This window comes from Arvicanthis niloticus, chromosome 7, assembly GCF_011762505.2.
Source record: "Arvicanthis niloticus isolate mArvNil1 chromosome 7, mArvNil1.pat.X, whole genome shotgun sequence".
In the NCBI taxonomy this organism is placed as follows: Eukaryota; Metazoa; Chordata; class Mammalia; order Rodentia; family Muridae; genus Arvicanthis; species Arvicanthis niloticus.
This window is the reverse complement of record NC_047664.1, coordinates 41,527,362-41,544,823: the sequence shown is the minus strand read 5'-3', so window position 1 is coordinate 41,544,823 and position 17,462 is coordinate 41,527,362.

Here is a 17,462-nt window from a genome sequence, read left to right as displayed (position 1 = left end):
ACCCCACATTCAATCCTCAGTACTAAAAAATAAACAACGTAGGAGACCCTTTCCCCCAGCAAAGGTGTTGATCTGGCAAGTCTCCAGGGCACACTCACGTATGGCTGGTGATGGCCTGTGGCCTTCAGGCTGCTCACAGCCAGGACAGTACAAGTGGCTTGCCATCCCAAATCCAGCAGTTTCTCTCTAGACCCTGTAGAGCCAGCCCAGGGCCCCACAGCTTGAGAGATGGGCTAACTGCCTCAGGGCATCGCCAGAGGCACATAGGGCAGGCCACCACCCCATCAGGAGAGGGTAGACCCATGCTGTGGTGGCCACTCAGGAGGCACTGCACAAGCATAGAGTGGCACATGGCTGCTACCCACAGGAACATGTAACATTGAGGGAAACAAAGGCAGTCCTTAATGAACAGGGCACAGCGTTCTGATTTACGGAACTCAGCTAAGCAAGAGGGCAGACACAATCAAGCACTAGAACTGACTGTGGCAGGGTTTGGGGGATGGTCTACAGGAGAAGACATAAAGTCATGCTCTGTGCACAGACAGGTTTGGGAATTGTGCCCGGTCTGGGGACAGGGTGGCGGGTACATGCTGAAATGCCCTAAATGGGAAGTTAATTCCTAGGTACAGGACAGTCCTGCTGACCCAGGGATAACACAGTGACTAACAGTAACCAACGGGAAAAGCACTTCCCAGTGTCTTCTCTTGTTATCAGGGCAACCTCGCCATCCCAGGAGGGACCTTACCATGCCCTGTTAGGAAGACAACTGGTGTTGAAACAGGCATGCCAAACTTACCTTCCCTCTTCCTAGCCTTGGAAACACAAATCGGTTGGACACCTCGGAACAAAGTAGACTCTGCAAAGCAGCTGGGTAGGGAGGCCACTGGAAATAGTGACCAGGGAGGAGAGGGAGGGAGAGGGAGGTAACACATGGCTGCACTTGTTTTCAGGCTTTCCAACAATCTGGGGCCCCAGGGACCGAGTTCTCTCCTCATCCCCTCAGGCTAGCACTTAGATTCCGTGGCCTAAATACCTGGCTGACTGAAAAACAACCTTGATGCATGGAGGATGAACTTAGCCATGTGTGAATCCTCTGAAAGACCTGGCCTAAAGGAATGAGATAGGTATGAAGTTCCCTCAGGCTTCCCCAGTGTCTTCGTTAGGGTTCCTATGGCTGTGATGAAACACCATGACCAAAGCAACTTAGGGAGGAAAGGGCTTATTCAGCTTACACTTCCATGTCACTGTTCACTGTCAAAGGAAGTTAGGACAGGAACTTTGTGTCTCCTCGCTGATCACCGCCAGTACACAGCTTGGGATGGTTCTGGATAGTTTCCTGCCAGTTCCTCTGGTGGCATGGACCATGTTCCCTACAGGAAGAAACGTGGAGGCAGGAGCTGATGCAAAGACCATAGAGGGGTATTGCTTACACTTGTTCCTCATGGCTTGCTCAACCTGCTTTCTTATAGAACCCAGGACCACCAGCCCAAGGATGACACAACCCAGGACTAGGGATGACACCACCCGCAAGGAGCTGGGCCCTCCCCACATCAATCACTGGTTAAGAAAATGCCTTACAGGCTTGCCTACAGGTGAAGCTTATGGAGTCATGTTCTCAATTGAAGTTTCTTATTTTCAGATAATTCCAGCTTGTGTCAAACTGACATAAGACTAGCCAGCACATGGTGTTAACCCCAAACCACGAATTTCTCTCTCTCTCTCTCTCTCTCTCTCTCTCTCTCTCTCTCTCTCTCTCTCTCCCTCTCTCCCTCTCTCTCTCTCTCCCTCTCTCCCTCTCTCCCTCTCTCTCTTTTCTCTTTCTCTCTTTCTCTCCCTAGATTGTTAATATTCTTTGCTTTTATTGAAAATAGATTCTTGGGGCTGGAGAGATGGCTCAGAGGTTAAGAGCACTGACTGCTTTTCCAGAGGTCCTGAGTTCAATTCCCAGCAACCACATGGTGGCTCAAAACCATCTGTAATGAGATCTGGTGCCCCCTTCTGACATGCAGGCATACATGCAGGTATGTATACATAATAAATAATTTTTAAAAAAAAAATAGATTCTTTTCTCACATGATATATCCTGATTACAGTTTCCCCTCCCTCTACAGTTCTCCCTTCCTCCCCTCCCATCTGGATCAACTCCTTTTTTTTTTTTTTTTTTTTTTTTTTTTTTTTTTTGTCTCTTATTAGAAAAGAGCAGGCTTCTAAGAGATAATAATAAAATATAACAGGACAAAGCAAAACCTATCACACTGAAGTTGGACAAGACAAACCAACAGAAGGAAAAGAGCCCATGAGAAGACACAAGAATCAGAGACCCACTCATTCACACACTCAGGAGTCCCATAAAAACACTAAACTGGAAGCCTAAAATACACACTCAGAGGCCTAGCTGCAGACTCATGCAGGCCTGTGCTGGCTGCTTCAGCGCCTGTGAGTTCATATGAGCTTTGCTCAGTTGCTTTAGAGGTTCTTGTTTTCTTGGTGTCCTCCATCGCCTTCGTCTTTCACAGGGGCTCCGTGGACTCCGAGGGCAGGGACTTGATGGAGACACTGCACTTCGGACTGAGTGTTCTGAGGTCTCTCACTCCTGTGTAATGTCTGGCTATGGGTCTCTGTATTTGCTCTCATCTGCTGCTGGAGGAAGCTTCTTTAATGATGGTTGAACGAGGCATCGATCTATGAGTATAGCAGACTATCTTTAGGAGTCATTTTATCATTAATTCCTTTTGTTAAAAGACCAGTAGTATGCTGTTCTACCCTAGGTCCCTGGACTATCTATCTAGTCTCTGGCTCTTGGTCAGTTTTCTTAACTGTTGTCATGCCCCTCCCTCATTCTATTGTCTTACTCCTCCCCCATCCTCTCTACTGTCCTTCCCTCGGTCTTCATGATTCCAAAGTGACCAGCCCAGTCATAGCCGGCCCTTCACATACACCTCGCTTCTGCATGGAGAGCCCCTCCCATTTGCTGTGTGCTGACTTTGTCCAGGCTGGGTTTCCTGGGGCATTAGGTGGCACCTTCCCAGACTCCCACAGCTCTTCCCCAGTCAATCCAGCAGAGTCATACATGCTCTGGCCTGCTCTGAATCCACGAATAGACATGCTCGAAATAATGCATCACTCAGCTTCTAGGCACTGCTCCTTTGTGAAACCTAAAAACTGTCCCTTAAAGTCACCACCACACCCAGATACCTGAAGCTCCCCATCACTATAATTCCCACCTCAAGCATGAGCCACCACCAGCCTTCTTCTCCTTTACAGTACTCCCAGTCAGGGCACACGGGAAGTTGCCTCCCCTCCTACAGGATGTGAGCATCTAAGGTGGAAACTTGTGGATCTCTTCACTACATCTCCAAACTAGAACTGGAATCCAGAAGCTTGGATGGCAGGGTGTTTTGTGGAGTCTTCAACAGGACAGATGGGAAGACAAGGTCATCTAGGCCTGTGCACATCATCTATCCAGGTCTGTGGACTTAAACAGCATCATTTGGAAGGGACCCTGCCCCTGTAGGACCCCACCTGGCCCCTATCACCCTAGAAGGGACACCAATCATATTCCTAGAGGCTGCAATCTCCCAAACATGTGACCAGAAAGAAGGAGAGTGTGTGCTGACTAGATTTATGTCCACTTGACATAAGCACCAGTCAGTTTGGAAGAAGGGACTCCAATTGAGGTAATGCCCCCACCAGTTAGCCTGTGTGCAAGCCTGTGGTACCTTTTCTGGAGTGAAGATTGATGTGGGAGGACCCAGCTCACTATGAGTAGTGCCACCTCTGGGCTGGCAGTCTCAGACGCTACAGGAAAGCAGGCAGAGCGAGCTGATAAACAGCACCCATCCATGGCCTCTGCATCAGTTCCTGGTGCCAGGTTCCTGCCTCCAGGTTCCTAACCTTTTTGAGATCTGCTTTGACTTTCCTTTGATGATGGACCATGATGTGGAAATGTGACCACATCAAACCCTTTCTCCCCTCAAGTTGCATATGGTTGTAGTGTTTTATCACAGCTGTAGAAACTCCAGCCAAGGTGTACTTCAGCCAAGTTCTCGAAGCCTCGGAGCCCACCCACCAATAACAAATAGCCTAAGGGCCTGCATGTCACACATTCTCAGGACACCCCAGGGTGAAAGCTTCAGAATCCCAGACACAGGATAAATTGCTCTAATTTAAGAGATCATCTCTAATTCTGCAGGGCCCTGGGGGAGTTGGGTTTAATGGTGACAAAAGCTGATGCTGGCAAAATGGCCACATTAACCACAGTCAACCACAGGCACACACGCACATCCTTGCGTGTTGGGGGCAGACGTCAATAGGGAAGACGGCGGTGTTCTTCCCTGCTGCCTCCCAGATGAGCAGGACTTGTCTATGCAACTCTGGAGGAGGAATAATCATTGTGAAGGAGGCTTTTTAAAGCTGGGATAGTGAGCTATAAATTATTCAGCGATCTGGATGCTATTTTCTGACAAACGCGCAGACTCTGCACCTCTCTTTGCACAGGGCCCAGAATACTGGGCTTGGGCTGCTGTGCCTTGTCTGCCCAGGGGCTGCCATAAAATGTAATTGGCTGGTCCTGGGAACAGAGAAAGTAATTACCATGGGGCCTGCGAGCTTCTCTGAAAAGGGGCATGGTCGATGGGCAAGATGTACCCCACCAGTCATGAACCCCATCTGTACCAGGGACACCAGCCTGGTCAAGTGGGAGTGAAGCTAGAGTCTCATCTCTTCCTCCACCAAGGCTTATGAAGCCCCCACCCCTGCCAAGAGCGCTCAGTCCTGTCCTCAGGTTTGACTTGGGAACCAAGATCCCCTGCCCTTGGGCACACGTGTGCCCCTGCCACTAACCCTGTGACACTCGGTCATGTGTCCCTTCCAAGATATTGCTGGCACTGACTTACATACTGCAAATCCACAATGGAGGAGAAGAGATGGCGTGCACATCCCCAGGAGGAAAGACTGGCCTATTCTAAAGTGGGGCCGTCAAGGCTGCGGAGGTACGGGACACTGAAGAGTCACCACTGGTCACGGCGTTGGTCGCCTGATACACCCTGAGCCTTGGGAGATGTTGTACTCTAAAGTGGAGGACACACGGGTTCCAGATCTCATCGAGCCAGGACTGATGATTGGAGAGTTGTTTGGGACTCCAGAGCTCAGTACAGGGCCTGGCACAAAGTGAACCAAGAATTTCCTGATGAACAGAGAAATTCAGAGTCAAAAATGCCAAGAGGATGGGTCTAAGAAACAGGCACAATGAATTTATCTAAGGACCACTAATGACTGCAGTCACAGATGCTCAGGGATAAGCTAAGCAGTGCCCTCACTGGGGAGTCCAGGCACCTCATTGCTGGGGACTGTGGTGCACAGTGGTGAGTGAAACCAGTTGTCTTAGTTACTGCTGTGTATTGCTGTATTGGTTTATATTGTACAGCTATCGCTGGGAAGAGTCTCCATGACCAAGGCACCTTATAAATGAAAGCATTTAATGGGGGCTTGCCCACAGTGTCAGAGGGTGAGTCTATGACTGTCATGGCGGGGAGCATGGCAGCAGGCAGGCACAGCACTGGAGCAGAAACCCAAGAGCTTACACCTGATCCCCAAAAAGGAGGCAGAGGCAGGCAGACAGACGGACAGACAGACAGACAGACAGACACTCAGTCTGGTATGGGCTTTTGAAACCTCGAAGCCCACCCAAAGTGAGACACTTCCTCCAACAAGGCCACAGCTTCCTAATCCTCCCAAAATAGTTCTGCCAACTGAGATATATGTACTCCTATGGAGGCCATCCTCAGTCAAACCAATACTAGCTGTGAAGAATAATGGTGGCCAGGAGCCTGTGGTTTTGCCTGTGAAGAGCCATTATTAAGTCTTAGGAGAGGTAATATGTGGGGCACAAGAGGACCTGTCCTACTTTTGTTTCTGTCTTTATGATAAAAACATCATGACCCCCCCCCAAAAAAAAATAGGAAAAAATGATTTATTTAGCTCACAGTTCCAAGATGCAGTCCTTGTTGGACAGAATTCAAGACAGGAATGTTAGCTAGTCACATCACACCCACAGTCAAGGGCAGAGAGATAAGAATCTACAGATACTCTCTTGCTTATTTGTATACAGCTAGTTTCCACCTCTCTTACATAGTCTAGATCACCAAGCCCAGAGAATGGTGCCACCCCTAGTGGACTAGATCTTCCCATATCAGTTAACAATCAAGACAGTCCCACACAGCCATGCCCATAAGCCAACCTGATCTAGACAATTCACTGAGACTCTCTTTCCTGGTGATTCTAGGCTATGGCAACTTGAACAATTAAAAACCAGCTATCACAGGCATGAAGCCTGGAAAAGGAGGGTAGGGAGTGAGCAAAGGGCCATTTCTTGAGAGGTGAATCTGTATCTACAAGTAGGCTGGCTACTGGCCTCAACAGAGAAACTGAGTGGAGCAGCTAGACTCAGACAGGCACTTCCTTCCAGAGGGCTGGAAGGGGTATCCAAGTGGATGAACACGAAAGAGAGGTCAGACCTGGGAGTGGACCAGACAGAACCCACTTATCAGGGAATCCTGCCACACCAGGGTTCCCAGCTCCATCCTTTCTGTGATGCAGCTTCAGACAAGAGGAATATAAAGTACCCCTTAGGAAGCCTGGAGTCGGTGCTAAGGCAGGGAGGCAGGGCAGGAGGGCATCCCAACCCCCTTCTCCCTACTTTGATTGAGGGTCATCTCCCATATAGGAAGCACCCTCCCTGAAGGTACCACCCATTAGCCTCTGGAATGAATTGCCTTGGTTCAAAAACAACTTAGGAAAATATTTCAGAAATCCCTGGTGACAGTAAATTAAATCAACACTAGTTCTGAGACATGCTAAAAATATTCAAATACAGATGGGGTGTGGAAAACAGACCTCTTAGACTAGGCAGCTTAGAAATACAAAAGCAGCCACATGAACAAGCCCTGGATTTACTTTATGTAAGGAAAAACCTCATTTTCTTCCTTTTCACATTTCTCTTTTGTCTTTTCAGGAAATACAAAGCCTGTTATAATTGAATTATTCTTGTCCTATTTATCTAAGTAGCAGGTGGAAAATATCCTGCAATTAGTCTTTTCAATTCTCTGAACCTATGATTGTAAGAGAGGTTTAATTTCATCTGCTGAACGAACCGAGTGGAAGGTTTGGCATTCTATCCAATTAAAGAAGTGTTTATTACAGGCTGGAGAGAGAACTCAGCAGTTAAGAGCGCTTGCTGTTTTTGCAGAAGACTGGAGTTCAGTTCCCAGCACCCACATCAGACAACTCACAACCACACGGATGTAATCCCAGTTCCAAAGGTGCTGACGCCTTCTTCTGGCCTATTTAGGTACTGCATGTTGGGGGTCCAGGAAACACCTCATAAAACCACACAAACACCAATCTCAGCCAACAGAGCTAATTTATTGGGCATATGCCTCAGGACTGGTTGACCAGTACCATGGTACAGATTGAAGAACTAAACCATGACCCCGAGTTAAGGTCATACAGGGCTTTTAAGCCTGGGACATACAAACATCTGTGCCAAGTTTTTCCACCAATCAGGATTTAGGGATGAGGGATTTCCTTAGGAACATGTCTTTGTTGTACATTTATCCTGCTCCCAATGGCTGAGCTAGTCAACTGTGGCAGGGGACTTGCCTTGTCTAACATTCATGTCTTAACTTGTCAACCGGAATGTTGGTTGCCCTTGTACAAGTCTCTTTCTGCCAAGTAGGATGTCAGTTCCCAGAGAGGTCTTGGGAACTTAAACTTTACTCAACCATTACTCAAACTGGAAGTCTTATTTTAAATAATTTCTTATATGTCATATGTTGGGGTTCATGTCAGGGGCAGCTTATAAAAGCAAATACCATAAAAGCTTGACACCAGTGCAGGAAATGCTGTTGGGTGGTTGGTTCAGGTCCAGGCTTACTGAGTGTAACAGTACAAAGCAGTTCTACTGACTTCTATCATGATTGGTTTCCAAGGGCACAAAGCATAACAGAATATGTAATCAACTTGGCATTAAGGAGTTTCCTAGTAACCACAGAAACATGTGAGAAAATTTTCTTGTAATGGCAGGCTAGTCAGGTAACAGTTACTTAGGCCTTAACATTCCATCTAGGCCTCAATATCTTACTGAGGCCTTAACACTGCCTACCCATGGTATATACTTATATGACACACAGACACATAAATATGAGATAAAATAAATCTTTACTAAGGAAAAACAAAAACATTTACCAGCCATTGTGGTAGGCCAGGCCTGCAATCTCAACTGTTTCAAGAGGTATGAGAATTGAAAGTCCAAGGCTGGACTGGACAACTTAGTGAGACCATGTCTCAAAAAGTAAAGGCTGGAAATACCTGACCACATCTACATAGATCTTAAGCCTAAATTATGACTCATTTGTGGGTTTTAGGGATGAGGGGACACAGCACCATTTGCGGGGAATGCACTGTTCAATCACAGCAGGGCGCCTTGCAGGTCGCATTGCTCAGGGACACCTCTGGAAGGAAGTGACAAATTTAAATGTTACAGGTGACATCTAGTCAGGCTGGGGGGTGGGGGGGGGGCGTGCTACATTGTTCATCAGCAAAGACCCTGCACTCAGGAGCTGAGTGGACGTAATCTTAGCTGAACAACTTGGCAATGACTTGGGGCAAGGAACCTGGCTCCTTCTTTTGTTTTTCTCAGGCATGACCTGAGATCCACAGCAGAACTTACCCCTGTCTGTTGGCTATGGGATAAAGTCAGTGCTCCCAGGGAAGTCACAGCGGTACCTCCAAGGTGTGAGAGACAGTGTGAGTTTTTCCAGGAAAGCTGGCTGGGGTCACTCTAAGCTAACACTTATCAAGCCTGCTACCCATCCAGAGCAGAGGGTGCAGTACAGGTGCCTGACTGGATGCCACCTGTAACATTTAAATTTGTCACTTCCTTCCAGAGGTGTCCCTGAGCAAAGTGACCTGCATGGCACCCTGCTGTGATTGAACAGTGCTTCCCCCAAAAGGTGTGGTGCCCCCACTATGTCTTTATATTGGAAAACAGTGTATGGGCTGAACTCACATCTGCAGGGTGTAGCCTGCTTTGCCCTGGGCCTTTCTGGCTTGTGAGGGCAGTCCTCAGCTCTCTCTGGTCTGTATCCACAGCACAGCTGTCTAGTTCTGTGGTTGTGTGTCCCTTCTCTGTGACTCTTTGTCTAAGGTCCTCAGCCCTGACTTACTCTCATGACCTCATCTTTACTAATCACACCATCAGTGACTCACTTCAAAACAAGCTCAAAGCCTGGAAGCCTGGGGCTCCAGGACTATGACAATGTACCTTTGGAAGACACAATGTGTAGCACGTCAGTACTGGGGATGTTGTTCTGTCAGGTAACCCTTTAACTACCTAGTGTTCCCATTTATCTCCTGGACCCAACACCTCCCCACAGTGTTCTGCCCTAAGGGACCCAGGACCCTAGGAGTGTCTCTTGACTCTGTGGTCTGTGAAGAGGATAATTACAAGGACATCTTGACAGAAAGCTGAGCACACCATGAATCTCTACTGAGTCTCTTCCAGCCCTTGGCACCCCTTCCAGGTGGAGATGGATACCCCACTTGTACATAAGCTGACTGCATCTCAGAGTCGGGCCTTTATCCCTGCCATGGATGGGACCCAATCTAGTTCAGCTCCCAGCCCAGCCTACCATCCATCTGTCTGTCTCTTCAGGTGTGAGTAACACCCCAGACCTCAGCTCTAAGAAATCACACTGCCAGGCACAAGCTGCCTGTCCTAGTTTTCTTTCTGTTGCTGTGATAAGACACTGTGGAGGGAAAAAAAACCCAGCTTGGGTAGGAAAGGGCTTACTTGGCTTACAGGTCATAGTTCATCATCACCAAAGGAAGCTAAGGCAGAAATTCGTGGCAGGAGTTTGAACCAACACCATGGAGAAATGTTGTTCACTGGCTCTCTGCTTCTGGCTTGGCCAGATACTTATCCTATATAGCCTAACACCATCTACCTAGAGATGGAGCCCCTGACCCGGGCTAGACACTCCCCACATCAATTAACAAGGAAGAAAATCCCCCACCAACCAAAATGATGGAGGCAATGCCGCAGTCGACACTCCTCCCTACATGAGGCTTCCTGGCCAACCTGTGCCATGGCAAACATTCGCAATCAAAGAATATGGATGGTTAAGCATCAGGCAGCTCACCTCCTGTAGTAGTCTCCCCTCTATAGAGAGGTTGTTGACATGTCATTTAAGAAAGCTCTAACAAGGCATTTGGTCGACCTACCCAGAGTCTTCTTATTAAAGAAAGCCGACTCTCCCTCTCTCAGAAACTATCAAACAAATGCAATGACTCCTTAGCTAGTGGTGGGACTTTGTGCCCATCTTCCCAACTGTACTCCACGCTGGGATTTTTGTCTGGCTTGAGCTTGCTCAAAGTTAGATGCATAGGGAGGTGAAAACGGAGAGGGTGGTTATGGGAGGAATTGGGGGAGGTAAATATGATCAAAATGAATTGTATAAAATTCTCAAAGAATTAATAAAAGGGTTATTTTAAAAAGAAATCACTGCTCAGAGCTAGCGAAATGGCTCTGTGGGTAAAGGCGCTTGCTGCTAAGCCTGAAGGCCTGAGTTTGATTCCCGGGACTCACATGGTAGAAGGAGAGGACAGACTGTGGCAAGTTGTCTTCTGAAATCCACTTGCATATTGTGATGTGTGCATGAACACACACACACACACACACAACTATGTAAATGCAATTAAGCAAAATCACTGTACAGGTGCTGGAGAGATGGCTCAGTTGTTAAGGGCACTGGCTGCTCTTCAAGAAGACTTGGGTTCAATTCCTAACACCCACATGGTAGCTCACAACTATCTGCAATTCCAGTTCCAAGGAATCTGACATCTTCACACAGACACATATTCAGGCAAAACGGTGGTATAAAATTAAAATAAACACATTTTTAAAAAAGAAAAATCCCTGTACCAAATCTTAACAAAGTCAGGCAGGATTCTTTGACATGAGCCTATCTTTTTATGATAGCATGAGGTACAAGCAGAGAGCAAGCATCCATAAAAGAGGCTGTGGGCAAGACAGGGGCCTTGGGTCTCTTCCCAGGTGAATGCTCACTCACTGATAGCAGACGAGGCTCTGCACCTCATGCTCCTGGTTTCTCTTGTGAAAACTGAGCTTTCAATTGTGGGCCAGCCAGGGCTGCTGCGACAGTTAACTCATTCTTGAGAGCCTATGTCTCTTCCACTGTAAACTGAACACAATGATTGCAGGTGTGCTTCCTATGGAGATCACCATATAGATTTCAATAAAGGATAGAAGTCAAATCAAAGTGACTGGACACATAGCCACCACTGACTACTGCAGAATCCCATAGTAGAGGCTTTCTCGGAAGACCAAAGGGGTAGAAACTGGAGCCTCGGCAGCACAGAGTCAGCTGGTGGCTAAAAACCAAGGTCCTTGGGGAAGATAATAATAAGGCAGCTGTTGCTGACTTAGTATCAAATAAGTCCACAGGCCCCAGCAGTCAGAGCTGTGCAGCCCCACCTGTGTAAATCCTGCAAGGCTCATCCATGCAGAAGAAGAGATGAAGAGAGTAGTTCTGCTTCTCTCCCACTCAGTGGGAGGTCACAGGTGACAGGATTAGCAGACATCACCTCTCCTGATGCCACACATGAGAGGATATCCCCAAAAGACTCATGGCACAAAGAACATGCTCAGTGCACACCAGTCACAGTTACAGGGATATAAATGACTGAACGCAGTGACTGATTGCCCCACGCTACACCTCCTCAATGAAGGTCATGAGAATTTCTTAAAAGTGGTTATCTTTGGAGCTGGAGAGGTGGCTCAGAGCTTAAGAGCCCATACTGATCTTCTGGAAGACCAATTGCCCAACACCCAAATGCCCATACCTGCATACAGACACATACACGTAATTAAAAACAATTTAAAAGTAAGGGGGCCATGCCCATCTCACAGATTATAAAATCAAGAATCAGAGTAGTACTGTAACTAGTCTAGAGCCATAGAGCTAGTGAGTGTGGGTTCCAGCCAAGACTCCCAAGGTGCCTGTCACTAAGCATTTCAGTGACCCTTTGTACCTCTGTAGTTCAAAAGCTGAGAGTGCTTGATAATGTAAGGTGGTGTATCTGTTGTGCCTAAACATGAGTTTTCAAAGGGAGGGTAAAATAAGGGTGAAGGCCCCAAGAGCTGATGGATCTATCTCTAAGGCTTTCCACGAGTGATCAAGATTTCAGCACCAAGAACAGCGGCTGTCTAGGTCGCAGCACCCTCTGGTGGCAGGCAGAGAACAGGACGTGAAATGGACTGTTCAAAATTGAACAGGCTAAAAGTAGGAAGGGGAAAGGGAAAGAGAGGAAAGGTGGAGAAAGAGAAACAAATAATGACGCTAGGCACAGCATAAAGATGTCTAAACGCACCCAAAGGCTCATGCTCATCAGAGACCTTTGTGGGGAGGTTCTTGTGCAAACCAGACTTGGGTTTACACCATTGGACAAAGCCTTATCCCCATTGTCCCCACCAGAGGACCAATGAGGACCCCTCATTGGCCCTTTATGATAGACAGCTTTAATTGTTGACGCGACACACCTTACAATCATCTGGAAAGAGTCCCAGGGAGGAACCATCTGCATTGAATTGCTCTGCAGAGATAGTCTTAATTAAATTAATTGAGATGGAAGACCCACTATGGGTGGCACCATTCCCTAGGCAAGGGGCCCTGAGATGTATAAGAGTAGAAAAATGGAGCAGAGCATAAGCAAGCAAGCACACGTTGACTCTCTGCCCTTGACTGTGAGTGTCAGACAGCCAGATGTCTCAAGCTCCTGTTGCTTAGCTGAACCCATTTTCCCTAAGTGGTTTTGTATCTACTATCTTTATCCCAGCAACAGCAGCAAAACTATGACATCCTTCAAGTACACAGATCACTATGGTGACCTTGACACGCCTGCTTTGCCTCCCTCCTGCCTATTTCTCCTCAGGTCCCTGGGCATCAGCAAGCATCTCTAAAAGCATGGCTCTTTGTACATAACTACAACTGTTACCTTCTAGCAAGCAAAAATAGCTCCTTGCTCTCAGCCACCAGTCACTGACCTCTAGTGGATGGGCCAGCAAACCCTGGGTGTTCACAAGGAATAATTTAGGACACTTACTTCATCTATATAAAGTATTCCTGCCAAATAACAGGGCTGGGCATCGATGTAATAAAACTCCCCTCAGACTCCATATTACAAAATGCAGAGAAGACCAGTAGGCATGCTCATGACACTGCAGGAAGGCTTTGTTCAGAAAGCAGGGAATCTTCTGGGACCAAAGACTTGGTGTCTGCAGTGGGTTCACTCCATGTACCAAAGATTTGTCTTTCTAACCAGTGGTGCAGAAACCATCTCACATCCACTGAAAGAAACACAAAGCCACTTACATCTCTCTCATCCCACAGAGGAGACCATGGGCATAAATGTAATTGGGAAGAGTGCCAATTAGAATCATAGTAGAAACTGTGGGATGGCAGGTGCAGTCACATGACATCTAAGGGGACAACAGTAGGCCCTGTGTGCCCTTTAGCCAACTGGAACTAGAATATGTGGCCTCCAGCCTTGAGGCTGGTGAGCATTCCAACCAAGGATATGCCATGGAGCAGGACCTGAATCAGAGCTGTCTGACCCGACCCCGGCAACTGTAACTTGCACATGCCCAAGACAAGATCCCAGGCAGATGTTGGAAGAAACATACTATGGTGGCACCGCAAACCTGGGTGTTTTTTTAAAGTAACAAAATAGCTCCTGTCATGCAAAAACACCTTACCAGATAGTTCTGGGTGTCAGAAATCTGAAATCAGTGGACTTGTCGTTAATCCCAAATAGCGGAGGAGAAAGACCACCAACCCAAATCATCATGGCCAAATTAATTAAAGCAAGCTTTTTTGTTTGTGTACACAGGCTGCCTCACCCTGAGGCAGGGTTGAGAGGTCAGCACTGGATGTGAGGAAGACAAGGCTTCTATAGCTCATGGGTAGGAGGTCTCTAAATGTGGGATTTGGTGGGCACGAGAGGTGGGGTGTGGGAGCAAAACACATGCATTGCCAGTTAATTCCTCCTGAGACAAAGACATGGTTGCAAGGTGGGCATAGCATGGTAGTCATGGTCATCTCAAGGTAGTCATAGGTGGTCACATAACTTTTTGAAACAAAGGTAGGTTTGCAAGATGGTTATAAATAGCTTTTTTGAAACAAAGACATGATTGGCATTCCTGGAACAGGTAGTATGGAACCATTCGTAGTTAAGGTTACAGGCGGGGCATAGTCTGATCCTTAAGAAACAGCAGTTTAATCATAAACAGGAAGGAGTTTAGTTTGTCTTTTCTATAAAATGGCCCTCAAGACCATGGAGGCAAACTGGCTCTTCATAGTCCCAGATCCCAGTGTGGTATGTGCAGGTCATCCCCATCGGAGTCTCGTGAAGCTGCTTCTCCTCGCTTTCCTCAAGGTTGCCCGCTCACCATGGCCTTGGCTCCCTCTCACCCTCCTGAAGCCAATAATGGTGTTACAATTTTGGAGACTCTTCTGTCCTCTCTTACTCATACCAGTTACATCGCTGCAGCTGGAATAAAACGCCATGACAAAAAGCAAGGTAAGGAAGAAAGTGTTTGATTTGGCTCAATGTTCCAGAGAGGAGAGCGTCTGTCATTGCTGGGGAGGCAATGGTAGCAGCCACATGGGGACGGCCTGTCAGGAAGCAGGGAGAGTCGCCACATTTCATCCACACTCATGAAGCACACACGTGTGCACATGCACACACAAACATACACACTCACAAACACACACTCACATACACACTCACACTCATACACACACAAACACACACAAAAATACACACACTCACACACACTCACATACTCACACACTCACACTCATACACACAAAAATACACACACTCACACACACTCACATACTCACACACTCACACTCATACACACACAAACACACACAAAAATACTCACACACACTCACATACTCACACACTCACACTCATACACACACAAACACACACAAAAATACTCACACACACTCACACACAAACATACACATTCATACTCACACACACTCACACTGATACACACACAAACACACACACAAAAACACACACTCACACACAAACATACACATTCATACTCACACACTCATATACACACAAACACACACACACAAACATAAACATACACATTCATACTCACACACTCATATACACACAAACACACACACAAACATAAACATACACATTCATACTCACACACTCATATACACACAAACACACACACACTCACACACACACTCACACACAAACATACACAAACACACTCCCACACACATACACACACTCAGAGAGAGAGAGAGAGAGAAATATTATAGTTCTCTCCTGGTGATATACTTCCTCCAGCAAGGCTGGCTCCCCCTCCTGAAGGTTCATAACTTTCCCAAACAGCGCCAGTGGGTACCATGTGTCTCAATACATGAGCCCTTTGGTGGCATTTCTCATTCCAACTGCAGCAGGAACTCACCAGCATCCCATGAGACTGGATCATGCTGTTCTTACTTGACATAGGGGCTCCTGAAAATGAAAATTATTAGGAAAAGTATCGGCTCATGACCCAGAGACCAACTTCTTAGCACCAAGAAGATGTGTTTGCCCCAGAGAGACAGAGGGCACAGAATAGACAAACACAGGAGATAGAAGATGAGAGAGAAGGGGAAGGGAACAAGGGAAAGGGGGCCAGGGGTATTTGTCCCAGAGGATGAAGGACTGCCTCTGGATAGAAAGGAGATAAACATGACATATAGCTTCCCATGGCCATTTATAGAGGTAAAGGGGGAACCCTGTGTTAGGATGAGGTGTTTAACTTTAATTGAGCATGTTAATTAGGTGAGCCAAAGGGGGCTTTTGATTGCTGAACTTCAATACTTTGATAGCTGAACCTTGGTAGTCAGCCTCATGGGGAGGAAGTGGCCACATAAGGGAATAGACCTTGGTGGCTAGATTTAGGGATGTACTCTAATGTTTTTTAGCAAGGCAGAAGGAAATGGGGAGAAGGGCAAGAACCACCAGAGTCATGCTCACCACACTCAGGCTTGTCTTGAGGTCCTTCAAGAATTATCTCCTGATGGCACATGAGTAGCAGAGAAAAGAGACAATCTCAGGTTAGGCAGACTCATTCCTCAGGTACATAAGCCTTCATATTTGTTGAGCTATCCCTGAAGTCAGAATTCACTGCATGCTTCAGTTCACAGATGTTTTCACCTACGGAACAGACAGCAGTGTTTTAGGGAGCATGTGGGGCACATTGGTGCTCCCAGAGATGAGTAATGAGGAACTGAGTTTGGATCCCAGCATCCATGTAAAAACTGGGTATGATGGTGAGAATTCGAAACCCCAACACTGGGATGCAGAGACTGGGGACTCCCTGGAGCGACTGACCAGTCATCTTAGCCAATCAGAGAGCTCCAGGTTCAGTGAGAGATGGTATTTCAAAACATAAGGTAGACCATGACCGTGAAATAGGAAGATAAGCAGGATCAACCTTTGACATCCACACGCATGCACACATATGCACACAGGCACGTACATACACCACACACAAAAATAAAATACAGCACAGCATTCTAGCTTATGACAACACTAATATACATTCATTTGATGCTCATATGCTGAGAGATTATGGAAGGAAAATATTAAATATTTGTTTTTGAGATTTGTTTCTGTGGCAGCATAAATGCTGTCTATTTCCTGAAAAACAATGCAATTCACAGCATATCTGAACCAAAATGTTTCAGGTGCTGTTTGCTGCATGGTGTATCAGCCTTCACAGTGCAAACTGCTAGTGCTATGTGTTCAGATCCAAGGCTGCAGTGACGTCACCTGAAGTAACATGAGTGAGTACCACCAGAAATACCTCAGATTCTTTAGGTTTGAGTGTGGTATTAAACATTCAGAAACCTTTACCACTGCCAAAAGTTTTGCAGCCCCACATGTGTGGTCATGACAAACAATTTAAGAAGCTGTGATTGGGCTGGAGAGATGGCACAGCAGTTGACAGCACTGGCTGATCTTCTAGTGGACCCAGGTCTCATTCCTAGAGCCCCTGTGGTGGTCCACATCCCATTGGCTAACTTTTGTCATGCAAATGAGGCTGGGAAATGTAGTCCACCTGTGAGTCCTGAAGCAGTGGCCGCACAGGTTGGTAAACGGCTACCCACTTCTACATGGAAAGGGCTAACCTATTGTGGAATTTAGAGGACTCAGGCCCACGGACAGGATGGAGAGGGATCTGTGCTTGCTCAAAGAACAACTTGTTTTCGGGTCGCATTTGCTGAAGGGCAAGTGACAGAACAGGCCAATCTGAGTCACACCTCTGGTTCCACCACAGCCCAGAAAACCCC